The 15,681-nt window shown below is 36.1% G+C and overlaps 1 protein-coding gene across 3 annotated transcripts in view; it reads left to right on the top strand.

Moving 5' to 3' along the window:
- TMEM232 (transmembrane protein 232) overlaps positions 1-15,681 on the top strand; it is a 201,265-nt gene that overhangs the window by 77,318 nt on the left and 108,266 nt on the right. The window lies entirely within an intron of this gene.

Below are 15,681 nucleotides of genomic sequence, written 5' to 3'. Positions count from 1 at the left end.
TTTACCACATAGGACACTTTTATTTTTTATTTTTTAAAATCTTATTAAATTAATAAAATTTTATTAAGTTATTAAGTGCAATGTTTTTTTCAGGAGGAGAATTCTGTGATTCATCACTTACATGCAATACCTAGTGTTCATCACAAGTGTCCTCCTTAATACCCAAAGGAAGGACACTAGGAATATCTCTTCATAGAAAAATGTCTTTTTTAAAGTTTGCAAAAATAAGAATTTTTAAAAATATTTATTTGAGAGAGAGAAAAAAATGCATGAGTGGGGGAAGAGCAGAGGGAGAGGAAAAGAGACAATGCTAGTCAGGTTCCACGTTGTCAGCACAGAGCCCAATGTGGGACTCGATCCCCCAACTCTGGGATCATGACCTATGTCAACATCAAGAGTCAGACACTTAACCAACTGAGCCACTCAGGCACCCCAAGAAATTTTTTATAGTTTTTGTAAAAGAGGGCTTCAGGATTATGTATGCTCTTATAAAATCTAAATCTGCATCACTCACAGATTGAAGTACCTTAAATACTAACAACTCATAACCATCCTGCATATTAACACTGTTCTTTACATCCAGTAAGCATTCTATCAAGGTTATGTGTATTGAATTAAATTTCATATCTGCCAGCCTGTTAGGTAACTGAGATAAACCATTCAATGTGTTGAGGATAATTATAGTTAGCAAAAACAATTATACGTAGAGTTGAAGAGTAATTTAATAAAGTTATCTTTAAAATTATTTTTGAATCATAATGAATATTGTTTCCCTCTTGAGTGTGTTAGAGTGCTGGCTGGTCCCAAACCTTGTCATTAAAATATGATTTATTCTGGGTAGTCTTACAACCAGCTATCAGGGAAAAGTAATAAAATGTATATTAATACAGAACAATATTTACTTTTTATACATCTTTACTTTTAATTATAAGGAAGGGCTCTTGACCTGTTGCCACAGGTCAGTGTTATCTTTATATACCTGCGTGCACATACACACTCAAAATATATCTAGCATTAGGTGTATGATTAAAATGTGATGGGCAAATTAAACTCACAATATGATATTTAGGAATAATTTGGGGAATAGTTTCTAGAATTCAGAATGTGTTCTCTCCCAATTCCTAAATTTGGTGAAGAGAATAATAAAAACATACCACTCCATCTTATGAATGCATGTACATGTACAAATCCTAAGTAAAATACTAACAGACCAAAGTTAGGAGTGTGCTAAAATATAACATATTTATACTGTTTATTCTAGGACTCCAAGAAGAGATCAATGTTAGAAAATTTAAATATCTTATAACTAAGGAAAAAGGAGTCACTCTTTTTGTTTGTTTATTTATTTTGAGAGAGAGTAAGAGCAAGCATGAGGAGGAAAGGGGTAAAGAGAGAGAGTGAGAGAGAAGGGGAGAGAATCTGCTGACAGCACAGAGGCTGACAGGGGTGTTAGACCTGAGCTGAAATCGAGAGTTGAATGCTCAATCAGCTGAGTCATGCAAGTACCCCAGGAAAAAGGAGTTGTTCTTTTTTTTTTTTTTAATGTTTTTTATTTATTTCTGAGAGGGAGAGAGAGAGAGACAGCGTGAGCAGGGGAAGGTCAGAGAGAGAGGGAGACACAGAATCCAAAGCAGGCTCCAGGCTCTGAGCTGTCAGCACAGAGCCTGACGCGGGGCTCGAACCCACGAACCGTGAGATCATGACCTGAGCCGAAGTCAGACACTTAACCGACTGAGCCACCCAGGTAACCCAAAAAGGAGTTGTCCTTAATAGATGCCAAAATGGAATTGGTTAAACTAAAAACACATGCCTGAGTTTTAAGAAAAGATAAAGCAAACAGGGTAAAAGCTAGAAGTATAAGGGTACTTTCTTAAATTGATGTGTATTTATCAGAAACCAAAATTAACATTATCCTTAAGAATAATTAAAAATAATCCCATTTAAATTAACTAAAAGTTCAAGATTTCTACATTAATTACTTATATTTTACCACATCCTGATATCCTGTCCAATATAAAACAACAAAAAAAGCAAGTATAATATTGGAAAAGCAGTTATGAGTGATATGAATGTCTATTTTGAATAGCCAAAAGTATGAAAATAACATTAACATTAAGTAAATAAAGCAGTTAGTTAGAAGAAACATTGCTATCAATGACTTTACAACATATCAGTGATAACTAAATAGGAAAAAACACCCTCTGTTAACAGCATACAAGCAGCAACATTCTAAGGGATTATTATTTGAGAGAACAAAACCCATAAAAGAAGACTTGAAATAGGTGAATATAAACTTTGGTTTACTAAAGAAATAGATTCTCCCTAAATTAATCTAGAAATTGAATGTCATTCTAAGAAAATAGTCAAAAGAATAGAAGTTGGCAAGTCAATTCTATAGACAATCTGGAGGATTATAGTCAAGAAACCTTTGACAAAATAGTGGGCAGTTCTTGAACATAAAACAACGTAAAATTCTCTGTATTGTACTAGTAAAATAATCAATTAGTCTATCTGTATTAGTAGCTTTTGATAACAGAATATAAAATATCTATACATCTGTATTTGTATCTATGAATATGATACTCACCTTTTGCTATATTTTTGCTGTATTTTTTGCTATAGAAGATGCATTAGTATATGTCTTAATTTTATAAGAACTAGTTTTGAAAATATTAGTTACTTTTATCATTTTGCATATTTTAAAGTATCCTTCTACAATTAAACCCATTATTTTGTGAATACACTTAGATTACATTGAATACTGGAATCAGTAGGAAATCATAAAAACTGGAGATGCAGTCATATTCTACTAGAAAGTATGAAGTTCATTAAAAGTAAATAATGTTCCACTAAAATTTTAGTTAACACTGAAAACTAACAAGAACACCATGAAATTTTTAAAAAGTGAGTAAATTCTTGAACAACAAACCACAGTAAAAAGCATATAGCAAAATTATTTTTAGAAGGAATTTCTTTTTTTTCTTAGTTTATTGTCAAGTTGGTTTCCATATAACACCCAGTGCTCATCCCAACAAGTGCCCTCCTTCATGCCCGTCACCCCCCTTCCCCTCTCCTCCACCCCCATCAGCCCTCAGTTTGTTCTCAGCATTCAAAAGTCTCTCATGGTTTGCCTCTCTCCCTCTCTCCAACTATTTTTTCCCTTCTTCTCCCCCATGGTCCTCCGTTAAGTTCCTCCTAATCCACCTATAACTGCAAACATTATGGTATCTGTCCTAGAAGGAATTTCAAGATCATTCTTATGCATCACTAAGTATCTTGCTGAATATTAGTATTACAGGCAAACACTGGTGGGAAGGGGATTAAAGAGATTCTAATAGGAAGCTGCATTTCAATAAATTTCTTTCTGGCTTAATAGGCTGCAAAAATGAAAATAAGTACTTGTAATGGTTTCAGTTTTTATTCTCAAACCTCAGAGGATCATTATCTTCCAAATTAGGTAAATCATGATTCCAAAATTTGAAAACCCTTCATCCCTGCAGAGATCTAGAAGATTGTCTTCATTGCTGACATTTACTGTATTAGGACCTGATAGTCATCAGTCATGACACAGCACATTGTCCTTATTACCACAAAGGGCATATCTAATTCCATATTTAAAATGATTCCATTGCTATTTTTTGTTTCACTCCACCCTATGACATATAACACACTTCAACTTGAGTAATTGTTTAGGTCTCTTCTTTTATTTATTATTCTCACCTCAAAATTAGGAGCTGGCATCTATTCATATCACTCATCCTTCTTGCAAATGCCTTGTTGATTGACACATCTAAAAGCAGAAATTTTCTGGTTAGTTGGTGGGTAGTTCATTCTCTCCTTAAGAGATTCCATTATGTGATGTCATTTCTCTAATAGCCCAAATCTTGGACAACACTTATCTCATCATAATTTCATTTCTTCCTCACCCATCTAATTTTTGCATTAGACTAGGGTAAACAAATCACTTAACAGAATGTAAGCTATTTATGGTTTTATTATCTTGCTTAATGAGGAACAGAGAGACTTTTATTGGTTCACAGATGTCATCAAGATTCTGTTTCTTTGTGTCTTTCTATCTACTTCTCAGGGATATAGGGTTTTTATATCCTATGCTTGTTATCTCATTATTAAAAGAGTTTTCTATCTCTAGACATCACAAACTCACACAGCATTGCAAGGCAAGGAAAGAGAAGGGATGATACTGGCTCTTCTCTAAAAAGTCTGTCCACCTTATAAAATAAAAGATTTCCAGGAAGCACTCCAGAAGACTGTCCCTTGTGTGAGAGTGACAGGACTGGTACACTGGTTTCAGGACTAGCTACAAGGAAGACTGGAAATGTAAATGTCTGGTTAAGAGAAGCATTTGTGATGGCCCTGGAGAATTGATTGCCATTATTGGGGTACAGAATAGGATTTGATTTTTAAGGAAGGGGCAAGGTATGGCTGGTAGGTCAGCAACTACCTACAGTGTTTAAAAGCTAGAAAAGATGGAAAGTTTGTGTCATCAGCTGAACATACGAACACAACTTATAACATTTTATGATGCATGAATTTTAATAGTCATGGTGTTAGCAATTTGAAGAGTCAAAGTGTTTACTCCTTTGGAGTTTACCATCTTGTTTGATAACATATCCAGTGTTAGAAACACTTGGTTGATATTTATGAAAGTGGAAAATTAGTCAATAAAATTATTAGTCAATACCAGTAAAAATACTATTTTATTTTTGTATTCACTTAGTATACTTTGGTGCTATTTTTGTTTTTACCTGAGTATATAGTATATATCTTCTTTTTCTTTTATGTTTATTTATTTTTGAGAGAGGGAGAGAGAGGACAAGCAGGGGAGGGGCAGAGAGAGAGGGAGACACAGAATCCAAAGCAGGCTTCAGCACAGAGCCTGATGTGGGGCTCTAACTCAGGAACTGTGAGATTATGACCTGAGCAGAAGTTGGAGGCTCAACGGACTGAGTCACCCAGGTGCCCCTAAAGTATATATATTCTTAATAAGTGTGATATTCCATTATGTTGATCCTCTAAAATATTTGATAACCCCTGTCCTTGTTACCATTTAATATTGAAGAGTTGTCTCTTTTTTACACTTGATCATAATGAGTTGTCTCTTTTTTGATACCAAATTACTACGTTTGCTTAATACCAATTTCCTCCAAGTTGTTATGTTCTTGGTTAATTTGGGGAATAGAATAATGCTCAGTATCTCAATAACCGTATTCTTTTGAGAATGTTATAACATTTGACTTGATCCTAATGTGTCTGAACCTCAGGCTATAGAAATGATAAATTTAAATCTAAAAATTTATGAGGAGTAAAATAACCTCTACTTATGATTATGTATGTGATTTATGACTTATTATTTTGCTAACAAAATCTACCCATAGGATGCGAAATCTTTCCTTGCTGTGCTGTTTTGTGTTGCTGTACTCCATCTTTAACAAAATCATTGCTAAGTATCTCTGGCTTTTGGCTCTCTATGTCTCATGCATGTCAGGATGTTTTGGATGTAAACAAAATCGTGGCAGACATTTATACAAGTGTGTGTGTGTGTGTGTGTGTGTGTGAGAGAGAGAGAGAGAGACAGAGAGAGAAATTGGGTGAGAGGGCATGTGAGGACATATATGGAAATATGATGTCTGTTCTGACATTTATTGTTTTTAATGTTTTATTTATTTCTGAGAGAGAGAGAGAGAGGCAGCATGAGCAGGGGAGGGTCAGAAAGAGAGGGAGACAGAGAATCCAAAGCAGGCTTCAGGCTCTGAGCTGTCAGCACAGAGCCCAGCGTGGGGCTCGAACCCACGAACCGTGAGATCATGACCTGAGCCGAAGTCAGACACTTAACCAACTAAGCCACCCAGGCACCCCTATTCTGGCATTTCTTAAGTGGGAAAGAATGGATTATCAATGAATTGTTTTGGTAATTAATTATGTATTAGACTTTTTAAAAGCTAGTTAAGTACCATGCACTATAACCACACATAATAAAATTTAAAAAATATATACCATATGAATTAAAACCTCTATAACAACTAGAAGAAAACATAGCATAGTACCTTTAAAATTTAAGCAGGAAAGGATTTCAAACAAAATGGAAAAATCATAAATCATGAAAGATATGATTGAAAGGTTAATACAGAAAAATGTGCAAGATCTATTTAGGAAAAAACAAGAAAGAGTGAAAATACAAGTAAAAGTTGAGAAATATATGCACACATATATGAAATAGTATAATAATAATAATAGTAATAAAAAGAAATATCACTTGCATTACTGTTGGCGTCCTCAGCTTTCAATGTGGTGTCAGAACTTCTCAGATGGCCATCATTAGACCAAGACTAAACCTGAATTTGACCTCCAAGACTAAACCTGAATTTGACCTCCATTTCTTTCTCTCCACTGGCTTCCTTGTCATTAGCTGTGTGGTACAAGTTGGCCTCAGGTCTATAGTCTGGAACTTCAAACAGTTTCCCAGTGTTAAAACTTTCTGTGATAAGAGTTCAGATTGAAATGACTTGGTCAAATCTCTAGGATGTAGCAGGATACTTCCCTCTTTCCTCTTTATATCAGTACTTTATGGTGAGGGTGGGAAGGGGTTAGAAGTGGACATGTTGCCAGGCAACCGGCTCTAAGCCTGGGTCAGAGACTGGGGAGCTGAAAGAGGAACTGCTACAGGTACTCTATTGTCCTACCATTTACTGTAGCCTTTGGCTGAGCTGCTGTCAGTAGATGCAGGGTGGGGTGGGGGTGGGGGACAGGGGAAGCAGAGGACAATGGCTTCAATTCAGAATGTCTGAGAAGAGCTGAGAACTTTAAGTGTGAGGTGAAGGAAGAAGAGTCCCTATGGTCATATATTTCCTGGCTATGAGCTGTATTTTGGTGATCTAAGATTACCTTATACCCAACAAACATGGGAACACTTAACCATTTTCTTCTCTGTTAGTACTGCGTCAGCAATCAAAACTCAATCTGTTATGGATTATAGAAAATAGTTATTAATTGTAGAGACAAGACCTAGTCTTCTAAGTTTACATGAGGATCTTGATAAAGCACAGATAACAAAGATAAAGGGTTACCATGATTTCTGAAAGTTAAGTGTTGCTACTCTTCCCAGGAAGTTTTGCTCCCATCCAACAAATAAATCTCAATCTAGCTCTGTACGTGTTCAAACTAAAAGATTTCTGCTATCTTATTCTGTTTATTCCCTGTTTGGGTTGCTACTATTCCTTTTAGTTGGGACAGGCTAAAACAACATGCTGGACTTTTCAATCAAAAGCCTTTCACCATGTAAAAGTTTTTACTTACTCAAATGGAGGAGCTGAAAATCTCATGAGAACATTCCTCACGTTTTTGAAACATAATTACAAAGATATATCCCATTTGAGCCAATGGTCTTAAATCCACCTGTGGCTGAACATAGTGAAAAAAAGATCCAAGATCTAGAAATCATGTGGTTTTTTAAAAAGTCTTAATGGTGTTAAAGTATGTTACAATGTACAATTTTAGAAATCAATTTTTGTAATAATACACCTTAGCAGGGAAGAAGAAGAATAAGATACATGTTGGTTTTCTATGTAAATTAATCTAGAAGCAAATGTATATACATTAATGAAAATAGCTCAATTAGGTACTTGTAACTTCCTTTGTTATACCAGCCAGAATTATATTAAGATCCTCCAGAGTGTTTCTGATTGATTTTCTTCTGGTCCAGAAATGAATATAATACCCTAGAGTCAGTTTGCTTGTTACCCCTCACATTTATCAAAAGTAATCTTATAATACGTTCATGGGTACAGAAATCTCTAATCTAATACATTATTCCTGTGCTCGATCCAGATGTTTCTTACTGTTTTGAGTGAATAGTTATTTTTAAAGACTTTCTAAGTAGCTACTTAAAGGAAGGAATAATAGAAGCTTCCCAAATAGGGTGAAGGATGAGAAAATTAGATAAGAGGAGGAAGGAAAACAGCACCAAATGGCTCAGTTGTAGATGAATATATGTGCACTGGACTAGACTTGGTGTCAGAAGTTTGGGATGAGTCTCAGCTCAGTTGTCATGTTCTAGATGATGTTATCTTGGCATACCTTTCAGAATCTTAGTTTCTTCAAGATTATGGATTTTAAAATAAATTTGCATGTACTGTGCTTATAAACATAAAGTTATTATTTTTTTAATTTCCTAAAGAATCTTTGTTATTTTCTTCTTTTTCTTTTTTTGTTTGTTGCCCCTTGGATACAAAAACCTGTGAGGAGATAGTCTAAAATCTTGGTGGTATTATTTAGTTTAATGAAATTGAAATCTAAAAAACAGGACTTTATTTATAGGAATCATAGTTGTTCTTGAAAATCAAATGAATCACTTTCTTCTTTGGTTCCCAGTTAAAACTCCAGAAGATCATTATTTTTAATCAACACATTTCCATACTTGGCAACGCAAAAGATCATAAAAAGTTAAGCAAGGCAGGTTCTACTCAGTTCCTTAAATGTCTGTAGTCATTTTGGTATCCTATTTGCCATCACGTTTCAGTTAAATGCCCCATGCTAATATAGGAATCAACTGACTTTTGCTTTTAGTTTTCTATATTACCTGCAACAAGCACTGAGTAAGTTAGTAATACTTTGGTTCTCTTTGGTTTATTCTGTTGGGTATTTGTTTAACATGCATACTGATCAAAGATGATATATTCAAAATAATTTTATCAACATTTAATATGTATATAGATTCAGATATATAATTATTATTGTAGTATAGCATTCTGAAAACAAAGAATTGTTTTGTTTCCTATTTATTCTATTAGTCATCCAAAATATACCCCCTTCTATCTCTCTTGTTATCTCTTATGAAGTTCAGGAGTCTCCAAGATGACCCTCATTTCTGAAATCACCTGTGAGTTGGGCATCCCAAGACAGCCCTAAGGTTTGCTAATTTGTTAGAAGAACTAGTAGAACTCAGCAAAGACATTTTACTCATGGTTACAGTTTATTACAGTAAAAAAAAAAAAAGATTAAGATTAACCATGGAAAAAGTACATAAGGCAGAGTCCAAGACAATTCCAAGAACAGAGCTATCCATTGTCTTCTCCCAGTGGGGTTGTGCAGACATCATTTACTTCTTCTAGTAATGATGCAGGACAACTTGCATAGATGATTGTCAACTATGGAAGGTCATCAAGCTTTGGTATTCAAAATTTTTATGGGGACTCATTCACATGCACATGGCTGACCCTGGTGTCTGGCCCTTCCAGAGGCCAAATTGATATCATGGCCTAAGGCTCCCAGGTAAACAAAAACATTCTTATCAGACAGGACATTCTAATGCCTAAGAGTCAGGCAACGGTAAAGGCCAGCCCTTTCTTTGGACATTGTTTATTCTTAACTGTACAACTGCCAAGTCTGTGTACTCATCACTTTGCTTCTAGACTACTGCAAAAACCAAAAGTCTCCCTGTTTCCCTTGTACTCCCTAGAACCCATTTTCCATCAAGAAACCCAAAATATTTTTAAAACTTAAAGCAAGTTCGTTTGTTTAAAATGCTCTGTTAACTTTTTATTGTACTAAGAGTAAGTTCCAAACTCCTTTCCATGGCTTACAAATTGACCTTGATCATTCAGAGGGTGCCTCTGCACTCACAGATGCTGCATTTTTTTCCAGCTCCTTGGATGGTTAACTGTTTAAAAATGCATCAGATCTTATCTTGAATACTGTGTCTTCATGGTGGTCTTTCTCTCATTGTGTCTATAGTTTTCTTCGCTTGTCACTCTTGAACACATTAACACCTTCTTTTATTTTCCTTACACTCATTTTGAACTGATACTGTTCTGTTTACTTTTTTAGTGTCTGTCTTTCTCTACTAGAATTAACTGTCCTGAGAGCAGTTACATTGTCTTTTTCTCTGGCACATTAGAACAGCAGTTGGCACATAGCATTGACTCAGTAAACATTTGTTAAATGCCTGGCTTGCTGACTGGTTCTTATCCATTGGTTTCTTGGCATTGATCTAGTTGTTTTCCCTTATATAGCGTTTCACAAAGACGATGTTTTAAACTACATCTTACCATTCAGGTTACCTTTTAGTGATACATTTGATTCTGCCAGATTATATTTCTCAAAAGTTTAAAGGCTGTATTCATTTATAGTCATTCTTTTTTTTTTTTAAATATTTTTACTTATTTCTAGGAGAGAGAGAGAGAGAGACAGCGTGAGCAGGGGAGGGTCAGAGAGAGAGGGAGATACAGACTCTGAAATAGGCTCCAGGCTCTGAGCTGGCAGTCAGCACAGAGCCCGACGTGGGGCTCGAACCCACGAACCGCGAGATCATGACCTAAGCGAAAGTCGGACGCTCAACCGACTAAGCCACCCAGGCGCCCCCATTTATAGTCATTCTTATGAGTGGAAATACTCATATTCCACATTCACTGAATTTGTGAAATCTAAATATCTAGACTGGCAATTAAGGCTTCCCTGGAGTTCAAAACACTAAAATAAAGCATTGCTACAAAGAAAGGATCATAATACTGATTTTCAAACAGCATAGTTTCTTAATAAGTTTTCAAGATTTATTAAGAATTTTGTTTTGCTTCAGCTTTGTTATTTCCTTGGATACTGTCTGCTTAGCTGCAGACAGATACATTTTCTCTCAGTATATTTAAAGGGACATCTTTGATAGCTGTCACAGGGCCACTCAACACAGGAGAGAAGAGTGCCATATTCTTTAGCTTGGTCCCTGGATGAGGTGTTTCATAGCAGGCATGCTTCTTATCAAATGTCAAGGCGTGCATATTGAACTGCATTTTACCTTTTATGACAGTTGTAACACATCTCATCTGTCTTTATAAGGTTTTTTTTTTTAAATTAACTGTCAGTGAATTGAATGTAATAGATTTCCCCTACAAATATTATTCATAAGCAATACTTCACTGTAGTTTTTTTTTAAAGTTTATTTATCTATTTACTTATTTAGAGAACAAGCAGGGGAGGGGCAGAGAGAGAAGGGAACAGAGGATCCAAAGTGGGCTCTGTACTGATAACAAAAAACTTGATTGATGAAAGGCTCAAACTCACAAACCATGAGATCATGACCTGAGCCAAAGTTGGACACTTAACCGACTGAGAAACCCAGGCTCCCCATTTCACTGTAGTTTAAGTCAACAGTCCAAGAGCTCATTTTGAAAATCAACAACAGTATTTTAAAAATTCGGTGAGTTTTGAGAATTCAGTTACCAAAATACATTTTATGAGTTCATCACTGGTCTTGTGGATTCTATCATCTATCTATCATCTATCTATCTATCTATCTATCTATCTATCCATCTATCTATCATCTATCATCTATCTATCTATCTATCTATCTATCTATCTATCTATCATCTATCATCTATCTATCTTCTATATATCTGTATTTTTAGAGACAAAAAGAGAACACACACAAGTAGCGGAGGGATAGAGGGAGAAGTGGGGAGAGAGAGATATTTAAGCAGTCTCTGTACTCAGCATGGAGCCCAATACTGGCTCAGTCATGACTGTGGGATCAGGACCTGAGCCAAAGTCAAGAGTTGGATGCTTAACTGACTATAACTTCTATAATTGATAATTTAAAATACATGAAGATGGCTTATATGTACTTTTATCATTCTTATTAATGTAAAGAATTTGGGAGTCTTTAAACAAGTATATAGATAGGTTAAAATTTACACTATGTTTTTTTATCATATTGTTCACAACTGCTTTATTTTTGAAGTTTTAATTTTGAGTATTTTGTGAATTGAGGTTCACAACTCCAGAATCATTAATTTAAAACTCATAATTGTTTTGTTGCTCTTAATGACTTAAAAACTTGCTTTTCTGCTAGATTCACAAATCCATAATTTCACTTTTGCTATTTCACTTAAATTTTAGCTATATTTTTACAACAGACTATAGGCCTCTGAAAATTAGATTCCCCTCATTCTCTACCATGCAACACCTTCCAAATATTATTTTGTCTCATTTCTCTCTATATTGGCTCTGCTACAATAATTTCTTTTCTGCAAGTGATTTCATTATTGTTCCAGGTTTTAACTTAAATATGTACTTTTCCTCTTCACTTCGTGTTTTTCTCCTCCTAAGCTAAGAAGTCTTATTAGATCTTCTCCATAATGTCTTAAGTTTTTCCTTTACTTTCCAATCTCCTGCTGCTTATGACAATAAAGACCTAAATTATCTTATAAACCTCCCACATTGGCTTCCCAGTTTATTGCTTGAATAGACATAACGTCATTGAACATATAAAACCTTACTCTTTTGCTCAAATATCTACCACTTAATCTGTTCCCATTTATCTTTAGTTATTTTACTTTATCCATTTCTTTTTTTAAGTAGATTCTATATCCAGCTTGGGGCTCTAACTCATTGCCCCAAGATCGAGAGTTGCCTGTTCTACCAACAGAGCCAGCCAGGTGCCCCAACTTCTTTTTAAAAAGCAAACTCTATACCCAACATGGGGCTTGAATTCACAACTCCCAAATCAAGAGTTGCATATTCCACCAACTGAACCAGCCAGGCACCCCTTATCCATTTCTAATATGAGTTCTCTACCCCAGTTCAATTTGTGATCCTTACTATCATCCTTTACCCTCTCTCTTCTTATCAAGAGTTCTTATATGCAACTCTTGATTTTGGGGTTGTGAATTCTTATAGTTACCTCTCTACTAGGAGTCAGTGTGCCTGCTGCCAAAGGAATAAGTAGCCACAGATCCTGCTAGGTCCCTAAGGGGACAGGACCACCTCCAGGACCATGGTTGAGCAGGGTGGAAGTGTAGTTATGGAACCACTTCTGCATCTCCAGATGTTAGACCTGGTACCTGGGATGCATATAAATTTGGCTCCTGCCACATCCCTGAATACACTCCTGCCAGGGCCCATGGATGGGTTCCTGGGTCAGAAGAGCTCCCTCTGGATCATGGTAGAGTGAGCCTGGAGCCAGGTCACAGAGCTGCCTCAGGGCCAACAGACATTGGGCCTGTTACCAGAGGCACCAATAGGCATGGGTTTTCCTGTGTCCTTTGCTGGAGAAGACTGTGGATCAAAAGGGGTGGAGCCGAGTTCACAGGGTGGGCAAGGATGTTTCCAGTTCCATGGCTGGGACCACATAACTGCCAACCGATGTGCCACCTGGGCTGGGACTGCCTCCTCAGTCTTGCGTTCCACGGGAGTTTCACAACCTCCTACCTGGATCCCAAGGTCCTGAGAAAGGCACTTTTGTTTATGGATGGCTGCCAGATTGTTGTTTCTTTGAGGGGATTGTTGTTTCTATGTGCTGGGGACGTCCTATTCTACCATCTTGCTGATATTAATTCATATGTAGAATTTCAAATATGGCAGCATACTAATTTTAACTTGTAAAATTTTTATGGGGAGAATTACATTTTCAAAAGAATTGGCTACTTAACTGTAGTTTAAACTCTTCCAAAGTATCAATAGAAAGGATAAATGTTTCCTTAAGTTTGGAAGCTGGACATTTGCTTTCCTTCTCCCACTTTGAAAATGTATACATACTTGCCATTCTGCCTCCTCTTTCTACTTTGTAGTCTCTTGGTTTCCTGTGAATGGAATAGAAGGAAGGCAACCACTTGTCTGAATTGGAGAGCCTGTGTTGCATGGCTTAAGATTAGATTCCCCTTTACTTGGCTCTGTCACTCATCATCTGTGTCATGCTAGGGGATTTCCTTTTTTTAAAAAAAATGTTTTATTATTTATTTTTGAGAGAGAGAGATAGAGAGGGCATGATTGCGAGAGGTGCAGAGAGAGAGAGGGAAACAGAGGATCCAAAATGGACTCTGTGCTGACAACACAGAGCTCCATGTGGGGCTTGAACTCACAAACCATGAGATCATGACTTAAGCTGAAGTCGGATGCTCAACTGACTAAGCCATCCAGGTGCCCCTACTAGGGGGCTTTCTAACTTGAATTGAAGGTCATATGTTCCTTCTGTTATGCTAAGTATAATACAGTCTTCATAGCAGGATTGTAGTGGGAACTAGAATAAGAGCACATAGAAGTAGGAATGCCCAAGTTTTCTAGTTATAACTATAATAATAGTAATAATTGTTATGTAGCCTGGATTATAAAAATCTAGACTGAATTAGGAAAAGTTGAGGATTGTGACTTTTTCATATTGTGCTTATATCTTTATTCAAGAAGAGAAGTGATGAGTTCCAGTGTCACACAGGCTGTCATCAGGATTTGGAATACAGGACAATATAGAATTTAATCGACGCTAAAGCCCTTCCATCTCCTCTCCTGAACCTTCTCTTCCTCTTGTTCTTCTGACCTGCTTCACATATACTCACTACTCTCATATTCCTCTGAATATGAGAACTAACTTCAGTTCATATCCCCTTTGAGACCTGCTGTATTATTTCATTCTCCAAATTTATCCCATCTCTACCTAAATTAGAATTCTCTTTTCCTGAATAGTATTGTATGGCAATATACCACTGAGGTAAGAAATAATTAAGATAAAGGGTAAAGAGAAACTTCTTCCCGCTTTCTATATGGGAGAAGTGTATTTTAAAAGTGGACCTTGATAATTTAGATAAATTACTAATTGGTATATAAGTTTTAGAAAGAAGAGTGTCTTAGACTTTTAAAAATCTCTTCTAGATTCATTGCTCCTTTTCCTCTGTTTCAATTGATTTATTATTTAAAAAAATAAATTGATCTATTATTAAAATTTTTTTTAATGTTTTATTTATTTCTGAGAAAGAGAGAGAGACAGTGTGAGCAGGGGAGGGTCAGAGAGAGAGGGAGATACAGAATCTGAAACAGGCTTCAGGCTCTGAGCTGGCTGTCAGCACAGAGCCCGGCGTGGGGCTTGAACCCACAAACCATGAGATCATGATCTGACCCGAAGTCAGACACTTAACTGACTGAGCTACCTGGGTGCCCAATTTATGTCTCTATTATTTTTTAAATGTTTTTTATTTATTTCTGAGAGAGAGAGAGAGAGAGAAACAGCATGAGCAGGGGATGGTCAGAGAGAGAGGGAGACACAGAATCCGAAACAGGCTACAGGCTTCGAGCTGGCTGTCTGCACAGAGCCCGACACGGGGCTCGATCCCACAAACTGAAATCATGACCTGAGCCGAAGTCGGACGCTTAACCGACTGAGCCACCCAGGCGCCCCTTTATGTCTCTATTATTAAAACAAACAAACAAACAAACAAAAAAACCCCTACAGCCTATAATTATATTGGCAATTTTTGTCTGCTTTTCACGTTATTTTCAAGGCTTTCTTCTTGGTTCGGATCCTGTGTTTCATAGAGCTTGATCATTTTTATAACAGGCAGTGACTTTTCTCCTATTCTCTAATTCGTTATAAAAATTCACTATGATGCTGTAAAAGTTCATATTGCCTTGAAAAAATTCCTCCTTCCTTGAATTCCAACGTTTTTAAAAAATATATAGTTCCTATTTCACCTGTCCAATTTTTAAATGTATGGGGTATGATAATTGTTAGGTGCAGACCTTTTCTTATGACTAGATATTTTAAAATAAGCTGTGATCTTTTAAAATTAAAGGAGTAGGAGCTGTGAAGAATAAAACAAATTCCAAAGCTCAGAACTTCAGACTTTAAAATACTGTATTAGTAAAATGACGTTTCTTCTTTTTCACAAAATTATGTATTACTAAGAT

The sequence above is a fragment of the Crocuta crocuta genome, unplaced genomic scaffold (genome assembly GCF_008692635.1).
Source record: "Crocuta crocuta isolate KB4526 unplaced genomic scaffold, BGI_CrCroc_1.0 scaffold131, whole genome shotgun sequence".
Taxonomy (NCBI): domain Eukaryota; kingdom Metazoa; phylum Chordata; class Mammalia; order Carnivora; family Hyaenidae; genus Crocuta; species Crocuta crocuta.
This window is presented reverse-complemented; position numbering and strand designations above follow the sequence as displayed.